We start from the raw sequence: 19,483 nt of genomic DNA, 5'->3' as shown, positions 1-19,483 counted from the left end.
AGGTGTTGGCCAGTGCCCTGGATGAACCAGATCTGGAACCAGATCTGGAACCAGATCTGGAACCAGCTGCACTACGGCATCTCACTATGTGTGATAACTAAATGCCTCCATTATTGTAACAAATTCAATTTAACAATGAAACAGGAAGGAAGGAAAGAAGTAAGGGAGGGAGGGAGGGAGCGAGGGAGGGAAGGAAGAAAGGAGGGAGGGAGGAAAAAAAGAAAGAGAGAGAGAGAAATCCTCTATTTCTAGCTGGTTTTGCCCAGTGGATAGAGCGTCCGCCTGCAAACTGAAGGGTCCTGAGTTCAATTCTGGTCAAGGGCACATACCTGGGTTTTGGGCTCAATCCCCAGTAGGGGGCGTGCAGGTGGCAGCTGATCAATGATTCTCATCATTGATGTTTCTATCTCTCCCTCTCCCTCTCCCTCTCCCTCTCCCTCTCCCTCTCCCTCTCCCTCTCCCTCTCCCTCTCCCTCTCCCTCTCCCTCTCCCTCTCCCTCTCCCTCTCCCTTTTCCTTTCTCTCTGAAATCAATAAAAATATATTTAAATAAAGGAAGGAAGAAGGAAGAAAGGAAGGACGGAAGGAAGAAGGAAGAAAGAACCAACACTGGTGGTAGCAGTGTGGGGAAGAGTCAGAGAGGTCCCTGCAGGTTTCCTATTCACTCCCAGTCCCACTCCCCACTCTCCTGGCCCTGCCTGTTTCACAGGGAACTACATTTCCCAGGCTCCCTTGCATTTGACTTCCAGGTAGATGGGGCCTTTGGAAGGCTCTGGCAGAAGTTTGGAGGGGAGGGAGTGGAAGAGAAGCCAGGTATTTTAAAGTCCTTCTGCCTTGGGCAGCATCTTTCTTAGAAGCTATGTTACTCCATTTCCTTAGTTGGAGAGCCCCTCCCTCCACTAGCCCCGACCCTGCCCTGCAGCTCCTGCTAGGTTTCAGCCCTGGCTACACCGACCCAGCCTCTGGGTGCTGACAGCCCCATTTCCTCCCCGCCCTGGGAGTGGCAGCAGCTTCCTGCAGATGCTAATCTTTACATTGCCTAAGACCTTCTGTTGGCCTCTCAGCAATTCTCTCACTTGCAAACCAATTCTCTGTGTTCAATTCCTACTTTTGGAAACACCTACAGTGCCTTCTGATTCCCAGATTGGACTCTGATGGATATGGAGGGGGACGATGGCAGACAGCGGTTCCGTTCAGCAAGCGTTTATGTAAAGCTGGGGAACAGGCCCCGTCCCCCTGGGGAAGACAAGCACAGACATGGTGGTTTCCATATACTGTACTGATGTATGGAGGGCACAGGTATGAGCGGAGACAGGGGTAAGACAATTGTCATTGTAGTGGTGCAGACAAGACACACTAAAAGTTTGAACAAAGGCAGTAGTGGGTGACCAGAGAAAGGACTTGATGATCAATTAAATGTGAAATGCTCTCCCCACTTCAAAATCTAGCTCCAAAGCTCATGATTTTGCCACTGATGTCCCTCAATGGAAATTCTTCTTCCTGCCTCCGTGGCCTCGGAGTACTTCGTATTGTCACTGTTCTAGTATCTATTCCACTTCTCCTATACCCCAGTAAGTTGGCTGTGAATAGAGCTAACACAAAGCAGTTACAAAGTGTCAGGCAAGTATTAACCAGTTGATTTTGTTCTCACATCGACTCTATAAGGTGAGGACAACTAATATTCTGTTTCACAGATGGGGACACTGAGGCCTGGGCGATTTAATGATCAGCACAAGGACACACAGCTGGTGAACAGCAGAGCCAGGAATTAGCAAGTCTTCAGAGTTTATGAAACTCTTAACCATCACATCACTAAGCTCCTTCTATGTAACATCTCCACACACTGTGTTCTGACTGGTTTCCTGCAGAGGGACATTCAGCTTCTCTGGGAGCTAGTTTTGGTATTAAGAAGCACATACTGCCTCGCCGGCGGCGTGGCTCAGTGGTTGAGTGTTGACCTATGAACCAGTAGGTCACAGTTCGATTCCTGGTCAGGGTATATGCTTGGGTTGTGGGCTGATCCCCAGTAGGGGGAGTGCAGGGGGCAGCTGATCAATGATTCTCTCTCACCGTTGATGTTTCTCTCTCTCCCTCTCCCTTCCTCTCTGAAGCACATACTAACTTGGCTGAGGTTCTTGAACACTCTAGGCCTTTGCATATGCTGTTTCTTCAGCTGAGGAACCTTGGCCCAGTGGCTTCTGCTCATTCCTCAGGTCAGACTTAAATGCTACCTCCGGAGTAAGATCCTTCCTGCCCGCCCTCATGAACCAGACAACCTCTTCCCTGCTCTGGGTCCTCTAGCCCTGAACCCGGTCCATTTCCTTCAGAGGACATTGCTCAAGCCGTGCACTTGATTGTTTGTCACTTCCCAGAACTAGACTAAAAAGTCCAAGAAGGTAGAACACACCGCTGTTGTACTCACCACTGGCTGCTTAGAACTCATCAGCACCTCACACATAGTTGAAGCTCAATAAATAAGAAGGGATGGCAACTTCTCACTGAAGTACATAAAACACGTTCTCACTCTCAGACAACATGCACAGTTATTAAGAAACTAGAGGCCTGGCACATGAAATTCATGTGTGGGTACAGTCCCTAGGCCTGGCCTGTGATCAGGGCCATCTTCCCTGGCTGCTGGCAGCCGGCCCTGCCCCCCGCCACCACCCACCCCCAGTTCCCTGTTTGCCATCAGGCAATCGGAGCCTGCTGGCCGGGGGGGTGGGAGGGTGAGGAGGGGAGGAGAGGGAATGGGGATGGACCGAGAGGTGGTCAGTGCACCTCATAGTGACTGGTCGAGCAGTCGTTCTGGTCGTTCCGCTGTTTGGTCGATTTGTATATTACTCTTTTATGTATATAGATAATTCTGACTGTGACTTAAATGGAGGGAGCCATCAGGCAGTGGTTAGAAACTGGGAGTTTTCAAAATAATTCCAAATGTCCTAAAGGAATGAAAAGGACAATGTTAACAAGGTATTCTCAAAGAGAATAGTGAGCCAATCAATGGAATATATATTTTCCCTTCAAAAATTGACCAGGTTTGCTGGGCCCGCATTTAGCTTGTGTTTTGTTATGCTAGCACTTCCATATCTCCGATGAACACAGCCCACATTTTAGTTTGCCTGAGCCACGGGTGCGTTCTCAGAAATTCCCTTCACCTGGACTCAGGCTCTTGGAGAGATGTCATGGAAAACCAAGATGTCGAGGCACAACCTGTGAGTTTCAGTGAGTCATGAAGCCCCTGAATTTACCATTTGTTTGACTGCAAGGATAGAGTTTGTCATTTTGAAATGAATGATATGCTGTTTAACCTGAGAGCTAATTACAGCGAGAAGGTTGTATGATAGCAAATGCTTATCGCTGAGTTATAAAAATCAGCATGTGCAGGCCCTGCCTTCACTGATGGACCATTATATGTCTCAGTAAGTCAGTCACCTCCAAAATACAAGATACCAACAGCTTTTGAATGTTTGGCTGAAGAATGTTAATATTTGAAATAATTCAGTTCCTTCGTATAATATAGCCTACTTTAGGAGCTATTGTCTGGCTATTGATAGTATAAAAGCTGAAGTAGAAAAAGTATTTTTAAAAAATTATTTAGCCTGACTGGTTTGGCTCGGTGGTTGAGCATCAACCTATGAACCAGGAGGTCATGGTTCGATTCCTGGTCAGGGCACATGCCCGGGTTGCGGGCTCAATCCCCATTGTGGAGAGTACAAGAGGCAGCCAATCAATGATTCTCTCTCATTATTGATATTTCTGTCTCTCTCTCCCTCTCCCTTCCTCTCTAAAATCAATAAAAATAAATTTTAAAAATTTATTTAGCTAGGTGAAGAAAATACTGACAAGATATGGGAAAAGCAATTTGACAAGTCCCCTAGGGATTCTTACACCCTGCCCCCAACACTAAATTAATCAATCAGCAAGTATTTGGTCTGTAGTGTGATAGGGTCAAAATATGCTATCAGTGACTCCATAGTCACGTTTCTCTAATCCTTGGAAGCCCATTTTACAGACTGCAAAACTAAGGTATAGAAAGCAGAGACTTCAGATGGTCATCTAGTCCCTTGCTTACTCAGAGAGTAATCCTTGCACCAGGAGCACTACGTGGCAGCTTTTAAGAAATGCAGACTCTCAGTGCCCCCAATGCCTACTGAATCAGAACCTACAGTGAAATAAGACCCTCAGGTGACCTGGATTCTCATTACAGTCTGAGAAGCACCAACCTGGCGAGCAGTGCTGGAGATAGGATTGCCATCTTACCTTTCTGCTTGGATAGACTGTCCCACATTGGGTCTTGGCTGAGATGTCACCTCCTCAAGGAAGCTTTCCATGACCTTTCTAGCCCATAGTTGTCCTTGCCATGTGATTTCAGAGCACCCTACGCTTTCCCAGTCAGAGAAACTGTCACATTTTTACAGCCAAGCGGGGCAGACAGGCAATTCAATAGGTAATTACAATAAACTCAGGGAGGCCAGGGCCACATCTGCCTGGGCCCTGGTGCTCAATGCTCACTGGATCCACCCAAGAGGGCCATGCATTCGGGGGTTATCTTCTTTCCCAAAACGATTTCAGTGCAAAGACACCAAGCACATCTCTCTAGAATTTAAGATGACCATTTGGACCTGGCCTTTGAATGGCTTCACTTAAAGGCTTCAGGACCGTCTGTACTATTCCATTTCTATTTAGAACCCTAGCTGCCGTTTATGAGGTCTAGTTAATGGACTTCAACAGATGGTAATAACCACACCTCAAGTATCATCCCAATAAAATCCAGTAATTAGGGCAGCACCTCTCCTATCATTTTCAGTCTAGAGGGCCCCACCCTGTCCCCTAATTATCAAGGTCCACAGGGCACAGCCCCAGGGAAACAAACAAGGAAGCCCTTCTCTGCCCGCCCTTCCTCAGTCTCCCTCCAGTTCACAGAGTGGCTCTGTCCCTTCCTGCTAAATCAACTGTGTGGTGGTTTGGGAATGAATGGTGCCTCTTTCTAAACGATGTTTGAAGCTCTGGGCATGACAGTATTTGCAGTCATCAGAGGTCACCTGGTCAGTTGGCTAACTCATAGGATGTCACAGAGGATACAGTCCTCAAGGAAGTGAGCAGTTGGCAAATGTCTCACACACACACACACACACACACACACACACACACACACACGCACGCACGCGCGCGCGCGCTCCCACGCTCATGGGAAATGTGTGAATTGGCTTTGGAGGCTATCCACCTCTTCTAAACAAAATGGTCAGTTCTACTGCAGCTGATGTTTGAGGTTTCCCTGGGATTAAGGCACCTCAGGATCTAAACTGAATTTATTTCCCGTCTCCTTCCCATGTTAGTCTTGTACCTAACACTTACTTGAAGACTAGAAAAAAAGGGGGTACAAATGATGGCTTAAAAGGAGGTGGAGAAGGCAATGCTATGAAGTAAATTTATACTGTCTTGGGGAACATAGGATTGGGAATAGGGCAGAGAAGCTTAGATTGCAGGTGAAAAATCTATGTTGAAAAGTAGAGAGAAGTACTTGAGTTGAAGATAAAACTTGAGTGGCTCCAGGAGATATTACCTAGGTAATTTAATTTCCTCTTAGGCAACAGAATGGATGGCATAACCTTTATGTGGACACTTTGATTTTATCTCAATTCTCTGATTTTCTCCCACTGGCAGTACCTTAAAGGATCATAATTCCCTTTTATTGGTCAAAAGCCTTTAAAAGTCTTACCTTCTCCATAAAGCCTAGACCAGTGATGGGCAACCTTTTGAGCTTGTTATGTCAAACTTCGCCAAAAAACTGAGCATAACTCGGGTAGTGTGTCACTTTGAGGAAAAAACTAACTCCAAGACTCTAGTCGCAAATGTTTCATCCTCAGGAGTAGCAAATGTTTCATCCTCGGCATGCGGCCGTGTGTCATCAGAAATGGCTACGCGTGTCAGTGCTGACACGCATGTCATAGGTTCGCCATCACTGGCCTAGACAAACGAACTAAAAATAGATTTTAGAGCCTTTTTCTTTCCTGAAGGAAGAGAGGGGAGCCGACATTTAGGGAGGGCCTCCAAAGGGCCAGCTCAGTCAGGCTCCTTTGTTTTTCTATTTTATTGAATCTATGTACGCAGTATAGCATTTATTTTATTTATTTTTCAGATGAGGAAATCTTAGAAAGATGAAATCACCTGCCTATGGTCATGCATATTAATCCAAATAATTAACTCTAAAACTCACATTCTTTTCCTTACTTCATGCTGCTTCTGAACTTGCCCCCCCCCCCCCCCCCCGCTTTTTTTGCATGCAGATGGACAGATACATACAACCTGGCCTCAACACTGAACAAAATACAAAGATTTTAACTTATATCACATTAGATATCTATACTGTTTGTAATAACCATTTTTAAGCTTTATATGATTGGGCTCAAGTGTTGAGAGTATAATTTTTTTTTTTTTTTGATGATACTGTAAATTCCTCAAGGGAAGAGATCAACATTTTCTGTTTCTCTTCTGACCATGCGCCTGGTTCCAGCACATTCAGTGTTTGCACTCTGTAGACATTAGTATGGGGTTGATAACCAACCGAGGACAAGGGTCCTCTCTACTGAATTTGCTTTTCCATTCGTCTTCAAAAATCCTGTCAAGGAAGCACATGAGAGGGTGTCCCATTTACTCGGGAGAGCCCACTGCATGCCTTTCATTGCTGGCATCGGGTCTCAGAACTGCTTTTTAAAAAATTAAGTTTCCTAACCAGTGCTCCAACTTAGAAATCCGAATATCCTAAAAAGGAACTGGATGTCTTTTGTCAACAGCTAAGGATATGGCTGGGCACTCGTGGACGTGGCCTTGTCAAAGCCCTTTTAAGTCTGTGAGATTGTAATGCACGATGAGTCAGGACAGGAACTGAAGGCCCAGTGACATCAGGCTGAGCCATTTCAGGGACCTAAATATTCCACTGGCAGGCTGTGCTCTGTTTTGCATATCGTACAGGATTCTGACTGCAGTTGGCTATTAAGTAGGTTTTAAAATATTTCCCTTATGTAACCATGTTAGATTTTTTTTTCCGTTAGCTCCTCAAAGGGAGTGTTAGGGCAATGTATTAGTCAGGGCTTTAGAAGGAAAAAGGAGGTATACATATGTAAATAGAGTAATTCAGAAGAGTGTGTGTGTGTGTGTGTGTGTGTGTGTGTGTGTTTACCTTTTACTTTTTATTTTGTGTTAATCCTCACCAGAGGATATTTTTTCCCCATTGATTTTTAGAGAGAGTGGAAGAGATGGGGAGAGACAGAGAAACATCGATGTGAGAGAGACACATTGCTGGTTGCCTCTCGCATGCAATCGGAGATCGAGCCTGCAGCCTGCAACCAAGGAATGTGACCTTGACTTAAATCGAACCCAGGACCCTTCAGTCTGCAGGCTGACACTAGCTAGGAAAGAAGACTCTTTTAAAGGGACAATTTACTAAGGCGAGGGCGGAGTTAAAGGAGACTGACCAAGGATGGAACAGGAATTTGGGATTATCTACCCTGAGGAGCAGGTACCAACTATGGCCTGCAGGGCCGAGGGGAAGGACTGGTTACTGGAACCTGGAGAGAATAACTGTATATAGAGGGTCACTGTGGCCTCCAAGTAGCAATAGGCAGCGATCTTGAAAGGAATGGGCTGGGGAAGAAATACCTTGACCTACTCCCTGCCTATCCTCTTATCTCCACCTGTTGGTTGGACCCAATAAGAGTCAGAGGGCAAGAGGCTCCTGATGCAGTTCAGGCAAATCAGCCTTTCTGAGCACAGGGCAGTGGGAGGGAGAGTGAGAATAGACCTGCGGACAAATGGAAATGACCACGGAGGCAGCATATCTCAAACCTTCTTGTTTGGAAACTATTTCCATTGGATGCTAACTGTTCTTTCGGAATAAAAAAGAGGCTTGTATGAGAGGATAAGATGGAAAATGAAGTTAAACAGATTTCTTTACGTCAGGACTTCCTAAGAGCTCTAAAATGCTAATGCACACAGTGGTTCTTTAATGGAAATGGTCTATTTCCCAAACTTCGCTGGCCATGGCCATGATCCTTTATTTTAAGAAGTATCCCACAGGACTCGCATCGCCAAGACTTGCTTTAGCTTAAAACTTATTGATTAAAGGCAAAAACAAACAAAAACCCACCAGTAATAATAAACTAGGAAATCTTGGAAATCAGTGTTGCTAAACTATAGGCAGCAATATAATCTGTAGCAGTCAATGAAAAGGGACCCTCAAATAAAAAGGAACATCTCTGTGTTTCTCTAATCTGTGTTTGGCTTTGCCAGGAGGAATGAGAGGCCTCGTGTGAAGAAGGCCTGGCCAACTCCCATGATGTCAGTCCCCCAATGGGTCCAGCCAGTGACGCTGTCACTCTCTTCTTTTTCTCTAAAACCGTGGAAAATGCCACTTGCCTTTCAAGACCACCCACCGTTGCCCCATTACCCCCTGCATGTGGGTGGCCTGTGTGCGCCTGGCCATACGACAGCCTGACTCTCAAAGCAGTGTGGACTGAACTGGCCAGTTAGCCCACTCCTTTTGGTTTTCCTTATCATTCAGCTGTCTGAGACACAGTGTGGGAAAACCAACCAACAACTTATCTTCTTGATTGATCACCAATTGCATAAGTAATAGTTTCCTGGCTAACAATGCTAACAATCTTCTATTCATCAATAATCTTTACCACTCTTAGATATTCTTATTTAAGCATCACATCAACTCTGTGAGACATAATTGTGGCTTTTTACCAGTAGGGAAACCAAGTATCAAGAGAGTGAAGTGACTTACTCAAGGTCATGTGGCCACATTGGAACTGAAAACTGGGTATTTTTTGGTCCCCAAGTTGATGCTTTCCTTATCTTGTTGGCTGTATAATGTGAGGAGGAGAATTGCTATTTAAAACCCAAAGCATGTAGGGATATTGCATAAATTAAGACAGGGACTCTACCTCTATAGTGCTTGGCTTTCTCTTGCAGAGACTAGAGGGAATAAAGAAGAAAGGTCACATTTCAAAATGTATTTCTAGTTCTTTGTTGCTGCTAAGAGGGTAGCACCTGGAAGGGACTGCCCAGGGCTTGGCAGGGCAAGTAATGAAGCCTCAGTTATGCAGTGATAGGTTCAGGCCCATATAAGGGAGGTAGAGAGGACTTCATCTATATTAATAAGTGAAGGGAACTGAGTTTGGCCATGAGAGAACACCAGAGGGTGGTGGTGGGGAACAGAGAATAAGGAAGTCTAAGGCAAGATTGAGGGGACCACGACACACAGCCAGGTTCACTGGTAATGTGACTGGGGACTTCTAAGAATAGAAAGGTCCATTGTTTGACTTGATGATGTTTAGAGCTTTGATGCCATAATTTTTCTTCTGAGCCTCAAATGTGAGCCTTGTGTGGGAGGTGTTTTTGCAGGAAATCATGCCCTAACGTGGGCAGCCCACGGACAACTGCAAGGCAACTCGTTCACAGGACTAATTCGGGGGAAGTGAGCTCAGAGAAGGAAGTGGTGGGGAAGATGAGAAGACCCAGAGACACTTCTTCGAGCACCAAGAGCCTCCAAAAGATTTGGAGGCATGAGTGCCACCCCTACGTGTAGGATGGAGTTGAACAATTTCACTGGCCTGACTTTGGGTTTTTGCTACGTCTGTGCCCAATGACCCATCACCATGCTTGGATTGTCTCAGGGAACTCCTGACTCCCAGACCCTTACTTTCCAAGCCCTCAGCCCTCAGGGTCTCTCTTCAGATTTCTGCGTAGCTGAAAAGTAAAAACCAGTTCCTGCTTCACACTCCCAACTCCAAGAGCACTTTCTATCGTGGTACCTACAGTTACGGGAAAGTGGGGTTTTCTTTATTGTTTGTTTGTTGTTGTTTTCAACTGCTCAGGCTTAGCTGACCTGGACAGTACTCCCAAACACCTGGTGGGAGTTGGCCTCGCACGAACACCACACCTATCTGCTGCTTCCCAGGACATACTGACTGCACACTGGCGTGGCCCAGGACGCCACACTGTTCCGGGGATGCTCCCTGGCAACTCACCTGTCCTCTGCCCTGTTGCGATGCCTGCTTTTCCCATTATTCATTTCTCCCATTTGGTTACAACCTTGTGAGCAGCCTGCAGGAACACACAGTACCCTGCCACACGTGAGCAACATGGTGGAGAGATCTACCTGTGGCAGGTGAAAAATGCCCCTGCCAAGATGTCCATGTCCTAATTCCCTGAACCTGTGACTATGTTCCCTTACGTGGTAAAAGGGGTTTTGCTGATGTGATTACCTGAAGGCTCTTGAAACAAGGAGATCATTTAGGGTTATCCAGGTGAACTCAAGGTGATCACAGTGGTCCTTATAAGAGGGAGGCAGGAGGGTCGGAGTCACAGGAGGAGATGTGATGGTGGAAGCAGAGGCAGGGAAGGAGACGTGACACATTGCACTGCTGGTTTTGAAGGTGGAGGAAGGCACCATGAGTCAAGGAGTGTGGGCAGCGTCTGGATGCTGGAGAAGGCAAGGAAACAAATCCTCCTGGAGTTCAGCCCCGCGAAACTTATTTTGAACTTCTGACCTCCAAAACTGTGAGATGATAAGTACATGTTGTTTTAGGCCATTACATTTGTGGCAATGTATTATTGTGGCAATAGAAAATACACCACCCTAACAGAAAAATGGAATCTTAAAGAAATAAAACATGGGTCAGAAAATATTTTCTGGACCTGGGCTGGGTGTTTACTAGTATGTATTGTAACATTAACTTAACATGAAAGAAAAACTGCAAAGTCAAAATAAAATGTGTCCAAAGCCTACGTTCCTAAAACAGTAGGTCTAGCATTTGATTCTGTTCCCTTTCAATATTTGGCCCTGTGTGTATTTTAAATGTAGTTAAAATTAGAATCCTTGTAAAATGTTGTGATTGCTCCGTCATAAACATACCTTTAAATTGCTACCACGTCTTCATAATCATCATCTTAAGTTATCCCACAAACCTCCTCTGAGAGAATCTGCCATATGTTCCAAATGTTGCCATGGTGATTATGCATTTCAGCAGGAGCCAATGCTTTGCTGTAACAGTGAATGAGTTGAGTGTGCACCACAGGTGAGCACACTTTTTGGTGGCTAAGCAGGCGAATGGCCCTGGGAAAAGTCCTTGATGCCTCTGGGACCTCACTGAAAAACGAGACTGTCATCTACGTGGTTGCTGTGGGAATTAAATGAGATCCTGATATCTGGTGATTCGCATGATGCTGAGCACATAGTAGATTATCTCAATAAATAACTTGTATTATTTCTTTTTTCCCCAAATGGTAATACCAGTTGGATAATAACTCTTTATTATCCAGGGTCCACATTTTTCCAGGTATTTCATCATCATTATTATTATTGAAATTGGCTTATCAATTGTTAAAGTATCTCTTGATCTGTAGATTCCCCTTCCATCTTTGCTCTCTATTTTTGGTGAAGAAACAGCGTTGCCTGTTTTGAGACTCTCAGTCTGGTTTTGCTGATTGTATCTCTGTGCTGTAGTTTGATAGCCTGGCATGTTCCTGTTTCCCTGTGTTTTCTGTAAATTGGTAATTAGAGCTGGGTTCAGATTCTATTCTTATGGTAAGAACACTTTGTAGATGGTGTTGTGAACTTCCATAAGGAGGCACGTGAGGTCTGCTTGCTTCTCTTTTTGTGGTATTAGTCCCACCTGTAATTTTTGCCTAGGTCTATTTATTTCTTAGGAGTTGCAAAATAATGGTATTGTAATTCTTTTATTTTTTTTCATGTACTAGCTGAAATAATTTTATAAACTTCCTCTTATCAATTATTTGGTACCCTGAAGGACATTTTGTAAAAAAAAAAAAAAAAGACAAGATAAATGCTTGATTCTTTATCTTTAATTACCAAACTAGAGGCCTGATGCACAAAATTCATGCAAGGGGCTTGGTCCTCACAGCCCCGGCTTCGTCTGGAAGTTCGTCCAGATGGTGGTTCTGCTGTTTGGTCTAATTAGCATATTAGCTCTTTATTATATAGGATATTTTCCAGTGAGTTTGTTTTCCTAGTATCTGATAAAAGGAGGAATGAATTTTTTAAATCATAATCATAAATATAGTTTATTACAGTAAAAGTCCTTATTGATACTCAAATTTTGCTGTTTTTTTTTTTCAGATTGGCTTCTGTGTTCATTGACATGACATTTGTGATCTGATAGCTTCCTTGTTTTTCTGATATGATATGATATTCAGACTTACCTTAGACATTTTTTATCTCAGACCCCAAATCAGCCATTTCTTCAGGGAGTCCTTGTGGTACAAAACAGTATATACATAGTTGTAAAATCATTTTTTAAACCCAGTATCCTGGAGACTACTGCAGGGTGTTGAAATATTCCTTATTTCTTTTTATACCTACAGAGTCCTCTGTGGTGTGGCTGTGCCACAGGCTATGCAATCTCTGTGCATTAAATGGTTGCACTATAAAATTGCATTGTATGGATACATTCTCCCCATCATTGATTAAGTTTTGCTATTATAATTAACACTGAGATGAGTCTTTCTATAGATACACATTTTGTTGGAAATTTCTGACTGTGTTACTAGGATAAGTTCCTATCAAAAAAGTTATTGGGAATACCATAAAGTTATTGCAAAACAAAATAGCCCAAAACTTGTGACTTAAAACAACCATCATTTGTTTAGCACATGATTCTAGAGTCAACAATTTGGGTTGGCACCATCTAGGTAGTTCTTATTATTTAGACTGCCCTGAATCAGGCATCTGTAGTTATCTGATAGAGGACTTGAGGGCCAGCTTATCTAAGATGCTATCAGCTAGGACAGCTTATCTGTGCCTCACAGGGTCTCACCCTCTAGCAGGCCAGCCCCAGCTTGTCACGTGATCGCTGGACAGGATTCCAAGAGAGCTAGCAGAGTGTGCCAGACTTGAAATTGGCACATCATCACTTCTGGTACATTCTACTGGCCAAAACAAGGCACAAGGGCAGTGGGGAAATAAACTCCACCCTTGGGTCGGAGTAGCTATAAAGTCACATTGCAGAAGGGGCAGAGAATTGGGGTCATGATTACCAGCAACCTATAATTTTGGGTAGAAGGATATAGACCTTTCAAAGTTCCGAGTATGTACTGTAGGGTCTCATTCTTTTATCCCACTTTCTCCCATATGAACCCCAGTTCATTCAGTGTAAATAGTCTATCCTCCATTTCTACCTGGCCATAGATCCCTAGGGGTAATCATGAGTAAAATTATCAGAAACATGTACGGGGAGCCTCATTTGACTGCAGTGCCTGTAAGATGAATTTATGCCATCCATATCTCAACCCATGTAACTACTCTGAGAATTCATTTGCTTAGGATCCAACCCAGTAGACTAGATTTATGGGAGGGTGGTATCAGCACTCAGATTTGATTTGGATCCCCACACTTACTCTGGAGTTACTCTAGAGTACAGCCCCAAATCCATGCCCCCTCCAACTTCCCTAGGAACGTCTGGATTCTCACAGGCTGCTCCAAAGCAGAGTGGAGGTCCTCCCCAGATGGTTCAGTGGAGGAGGCAGTACCCTGGAAGACAGGAGAGATGGGTTCTAGCCCTGTCTCTGCTATTTACTAGCTTTGGGTTATTGGACCATCATCATCTCTCAGCCTCAGTTTTCCACTCTGTAGGGTGAGGAGAGTAATACCCACCCACCTCACAGAGTCAAGGTGAGGATTCACTGTCACACGGTTGAATGTAGTAAAGGTCTTTCCTTCACTTCCAGCTTTACTAGTTGAGGACTGCGTCTAGCTGGGAGAGAAGTAGGGAGATGGAGTCAACCCTCCTCGGACCTCTCCAGGCACAGGGGTCAGGGCATCTTTTAGTCTAAGCACCTGGCTTGTGGCAGCGAACATTTTACAGGTGTAAGTAGTTACTTTAAGGAGGGTCAGCAATTACACAGTTCAGGTCAAAGCTTGAAAGAACACGGTGGCCATGCCCGTACCAACGCTGTGGGTGGCTATGCTGCCTCCTGGATTTGGATGAACTCTGTCTGCCTGTGCATGCACCCCACCCTCACCACTGAGTCTGAAGCAGGTGTCAAGTAGCACAAGGCGAGCAAACCTGTTTGCTTAAATGTCTGACTCATCACTCACTCAGCCTGACAGCCTTCTGAGCTTGCTTCAGACTTAAAAAAAAAAAAAAAAAAAAAAGAAAGGTGAAGGGTGGGGTGGAAATAGGATCCTTTTATTACAGAACACTTTCCTGAGGGGTTGTTTTCTTGAATGTTAATCCAGACCCAGGTTGTTATTTTAAAGGTGCACTGGAACCAAAACCAGTTTGGGGCTTGTTGGTTAACCCATTGCTGACTCACTCAAGGATGCCACCTGGTCTGTTGAAGGGCTGAGATGCTTACAGAGCTGCCTACTGGGAGGCAAGGACCCTGATTTTTCTTTGCTGACTGAGGCCCACTTTTATCATTTGCCTTTAAGACCAGGGATTCCTGCTTATAGGTAGGAAGGAACTATAGGGTCACATGCAACATCTCTGTGTCTGGCCACTGTCTGGTAATGGGTTTCTTCAGAAATTAAGGTAGGCCAACATTGGTAGCCATTTGCATGGGATGGATGGTGGTTACCCAGAGTGCCAAATGAAGTTTGGAAGCAAAAATGCAGTTCTCAATAGTGAGGTGCAGTGGATATGACTAAGTAAGAATTGGCAAATTATGGACAGAAGCTTAAATCCAGCTGCTGCTTGTTGTTGATGATGTTGTTGTTTTTAAAGTAATATACTGTATTTTTTTAAGAGCAGTTTTTTGGTTCACAGCAAAATTGAGCAAAATATATCGATATTTCCCATATACCTCCCTGCCCCTTCACATGCACAACCTCCCCCACTATCTACACCCCCACCAGAGTGGTACATTGTTAGAATCCATGAACTTATACTGATACATCATTGCTACCCAAAGCTCATGGTTTACATGAGGGCCCACTCTGGGTGTTGTACATTCTATGGTTTTGGACAAATGTGTAATGACAGTTTACACCCTTGTAGTGTTACACAGAATAGTCTCACTGCACTAAAAATATTCTGTGCTCTGCCTATTTCCGCTTCCCACATCCACCCCACCCCCGGCAACTGCTAATCTTTCTATTGTCTCCATAGTTTGGCTTTTTCCAGAATGTCATATAGTTGGAATCATATGATAGGTAGCCTTTTCATGTTGTCTCCTTTCACTTAGTTACATGCATTTAAGTTTCCTTCATGTCTTGGCTTCATGGCTTGATTGCTCATGTCTTTTTCGGTGCTAAACGATATTCCACCGTCTGGGTGCACTTATTTATTTATTCATGTACCTTCCTGAAGGACATCTTGGTTACTTCCAAGTTTGGCAATCATGAATAAAGCTGCTATAAACAGGCATGTGCAGGCTTTTCTGTGGACATAAGTTTTCAGTTTGTTTAGGTAAATACCAAGGAGTGTGATTGCATTTGAGCTTCAAACTGTGGACGCCCAATCCCCAGGGACTACCACCCCATTCAAGGTCTTTTCTGCATTTAGACCTTCAGGCCAAGGCTTTTAAAACCTGTGACTCATCAGCCTCACCTGAGCGCCTTTCAATAAGGGTGGACTGCACCCCAGGCCTGTGGAGTCAAGAATCTGGATTCTATCAGGTGCCTCAATTTGGAGGCAGCTGGTCCAGGCACAGATGTTTAAAAACAGCTGCTTGAAGCCACAGAAGCAAGCATCTCCTCAACAAATCGCCTCCACTTCCATTCTGAGTTTGCACAGACTCAGTGCCATTGTTGGGAACATAAAATGCTTTCGTCCTCTTCTAGCTCAAGCTCTTGGGCACTCCAGAGTCCTGATCACACTGCCCCGAGAGGGTGGCTTAGCCGGGTGGGCTGTATGCCAAGACAGCTGAGAGCCCCAAGCACTTAGCAGAGGGCCCCGGAGCGCCCCACTGCAAGGACAGGGACAGGCCACCTCCATCGCTGCGGCCTCGCTCTCTGACCCCATGCACTTATCTCCTGGCCGATGTTACAAGAGTGAATTCCACCAGCGAGGGCCAAGGGCAGCAGCCTGCAGATACAGTTTACTCCCCTGTGTGGTCATAAAACACTGCAATTGAAACTTCAAAGGTCTCGGGCAGGCACTGCCCATGGACCCACCTTTCTCCAGCGCCTTCGCTAGCAGCCCGTGCCGTCTCCTCCGCGGTGACCTCAGCTCCCTTCCCTACCCCACCCTGCATCAGGGCTCCCAAGAAGAAAGCTGTTTTCATGACATCAGCGGTGATTCAGCTGACCTAATTTCTCCCAGGCTGGCAGAGTCCAGAGCCCCAGTCAATACGGCAACCCATGCTATGGGTGTCAGCTAAGCCACCTGAGGTGGGGGGAAAGCTGGGACTTGTTCGGAGAGCAAAAGAAAACCAGCGTGCAGCTGCCGTTAGCCCCAGGTGACTCAGAGGCACCCAGATCTGGAGGAGAGACCCGGCCATTCCCACAGCCATACCCTCTCTCTGCTTGCAGCTGGCACCCGAAAATGCTCTGTCCCCCCGTGGACGGATGCCGGTGAAGCAGCCTCCTCCCCTGTCATCCTGTTTGCTGTGCTCCTCAGGGACGCGCAGCCTCGTCCTTCTCCCCTGTGGTTTCTGGGACCCAACCTAGCCACTCTGGCCTCTCTGGTTAGCATGTTACCCATAACTAGAGTAGCGTTTCTTTGGCCCGGTCTGTCTAAGGGATTGCTATCCACCCTGGAAAACTCTGCTCAAGCTCTGTTTTCTTCCAAAGTCTTTCCTCCGCACCAGTCAGAATTAACTCCGTGCACATGATTCGATCCAGTCTGGGGCTCTCAAGGTGCAGGCCCCAGACCGGAAACCTCGGCATCATCTGGGAACCTGTTAGAAATGCAGATGCTCAGGCCTCAGTCTCTTTCTCCCCCCCCCCCCCCCCCCAGGTATGAAATCAGAACTCAGGCCCTGGGGTCTGTGTTCTGACAGGTTCTCCGGGGATTCCGCTGCACGTGGGAGTGTGAGGAAGATGGCTTTCGCTCATGCGTCGTGCTGTATTATAAGTGTTTTCATCTGTGTTCCAGAGAGGTCTGTGAGCTCCCGAGGGCGGGTATGGTATCGTCTTCATCTTTGCCTCTGTCATCCTTAGTCCCCGACTAAGAATAGGCAGAATGATCATTTTGAAGGAAAAAAATCTGATGCGTGAGCTTTATCCCATCCTCTCTCTGCAACCCTGCAGTGCCTACCCATTGCTCCTCACCACAACCAAAAGGTCCCTGCCGGCCTGACTCCCTGTCTTCCCCGGGCTCACGGTGCTGTGGCCATACCCCCTTCTCCCTGTCCCTCAAACATGCCCAATGCCTCCTTGGCTCAGGGCCAAGCCCACGCTGCCCTGACACTTTGCCTACCTACTAACCTACTAGTTGCTACAAACCTTCAGCTCTCAGCTTGAGTAAACTTGCACATGCAAGCCTTTCGTGATCGACCCCCACAAACACACCAGGTGAGGACCCCTGAGACACCCACCCCCACATCATCCTGTGCTTGCCCTTGCGGCACTGGTCACAATGGTCGCTATCTGGTTCTCTGTGTAACGCCCGTCTGCCCCGTAGGCTGTAAGTGCCCTGTAGGAGGGGCACTTCCTCCCTGTGCCCATCATCCTCGGTCCAGGTGTCTTCATCCCGGAGCTTCCAAACCGCCAGGTGCCACACACCTTCCTCAGGCCGGGGAGTTCCAGGCAGAGGGCTTCCGGCGGCCAGCGTGACTTGCCAGAGCTCATGGCCTGGCCGGCCTGGTAAACAGGGAAAGCGCTGCTGGGGAATTTCCAAGTGGCTATTGGATAAATTTGCCTCCGTTGCGCAATTTCTCTTTGATTTCCCTGTCCTTTGGTTGCCTGGCACATAGCGAGTGCTTTCGTACCTGACTTCAGGGTTTCTGACACTCTCTCGTCAGAGCAGGGGACTCTTCCTGACCCTGTGAGGATTCATTCTGCAAAGCAGCGTCTGAGCACCTCCTGGGTGCCAGATGCCCTCTGGGTGCCGGGGACGGAGCCTCCAACCAGACTGAAACTCCTGCCCTGCCGGTGTGGCTCAGTGGTTGAGCATTGACCTATGAACCAGGAGGGCACAGTTCGATTCCAGATCAGGGCACATGCCTGGGTTGCAGGCTCAATCACCCATGGGGGGTGTGCAGGAGGCAGTTGATCAATGATTCTCATCACTGCTGTTTCTATCTCTCTCTCCCTCTCCCTTCCTGTCTGAAATTAATAATATATATATATATACATCAATAAAATACATATAGAGAGGCAGAGCCAGTATATATATATATATATATATATATATATATATATATATATATATATTTAAAGACTGAAACTTCAGCCTCATGAGGCTTATATTCCAATGAAGATCTTTGCATTTGTGTTAAAAGAACAGAGGGATATGTTCCCGGTAGGCAACCAACTTCCTGCTAGACCCTAGAGACTATGTTCCCTATGACGGTGTGCTGTGGGTTTAGGGGTATCCGGAGATGTGGCTCATGTCTCTGAAAGACAGTCTAAGTTTCCCGTAAGGGCTCGAGGAGTCTATTCCTGAGGCTCTACTACTCACCCTGAGGATTCAGCTGGTCTCTAGCCTGGGGTGTGGCAGACCTGGCTGTGACAGACGGGGTTGGAAGGGAATGTTCTATACTGGAGAGTTCCTGGGGGTGGGAAAGAAAGCCAAGAGCAAACTTCCTCATCCTCCAGTATAATCCACCGGTACTTGCTTTCCTAGCAGCCTGTGCTTTCTCTTTCATTTTTATATGATTATTAGTTTAACCCTCTCTCCTTCTTTCTCTCCTCTCCTCTCTCCATCTCTCCCCTCCCCTCCCTTCACTTCCGCTCTTCTCCCTTCACCTCCCCTCTCCCTCCCCTCTCCTCTTCCCTCCTCTCTCTCTCCCTCCTTCCCTGCCCTTGCTGATCTGTGAGCACATCAAGGGCAGAGTTTCCTGTCTTGCTCACTGCTTATCTCTAGAAGTCAATTATGTGCCTGTCCCAGGTGGCACACTTAAAATCGGGCAGGGCGGTGGGGATGGAGGTGGGGGAAAGAATCCTGAAATCTTTCTTAGACCGATAATGCTTGTGCATCTGTGTTTATTTTAGGGAAGATGGCTTTTTATTTTTTGAAATGTAGCCCTTACCAGTATTTTTCAGCACTGTGAAGTTTTTGAGTCAAGCTGTTCCATTCATTGTAAGTAATCACTGACTCTCTCAGATTTCCCCGGAGCAGGACACGTGTGTTCTGCTTCTGGCTCTGCCTCTAATGACTTAAATAATGTTGAGTAAGTCCTTTGCCTCCCTCACCTCTGACCGTTGTCCTTGTAAAGGGGGTTGACTGGCCTCTGTGATTCCTCCAGCTCTAAAAGGCATCGCTGCTCAGCACCTAGCACTCCCCCAGTGTCCCTACCAGGATGTTAGTGAGCAGGGGGGCTTTTCCAGAAGCTTCTTTTCTGGAGCTGGAGAT

Source organism: Cnephaeus nilssonii (genome assembly GCF_951640355.1).
Source record: "Cnephaeus nilssonii genome assembly, chromosome: 1".
In the NCBI taxonomy this organism is placed as follows: Eukaryota; Metazoa; Chordata; class Mammalia; order Chiroptera; family Vespertilionidae; genus Cnephaeus; species Cnephaeus nilssonii.
The sequence above is the reverse complement of the archived record's forward strand: the minus strand, read 5'-3'. Positions refer to the sequence as shown.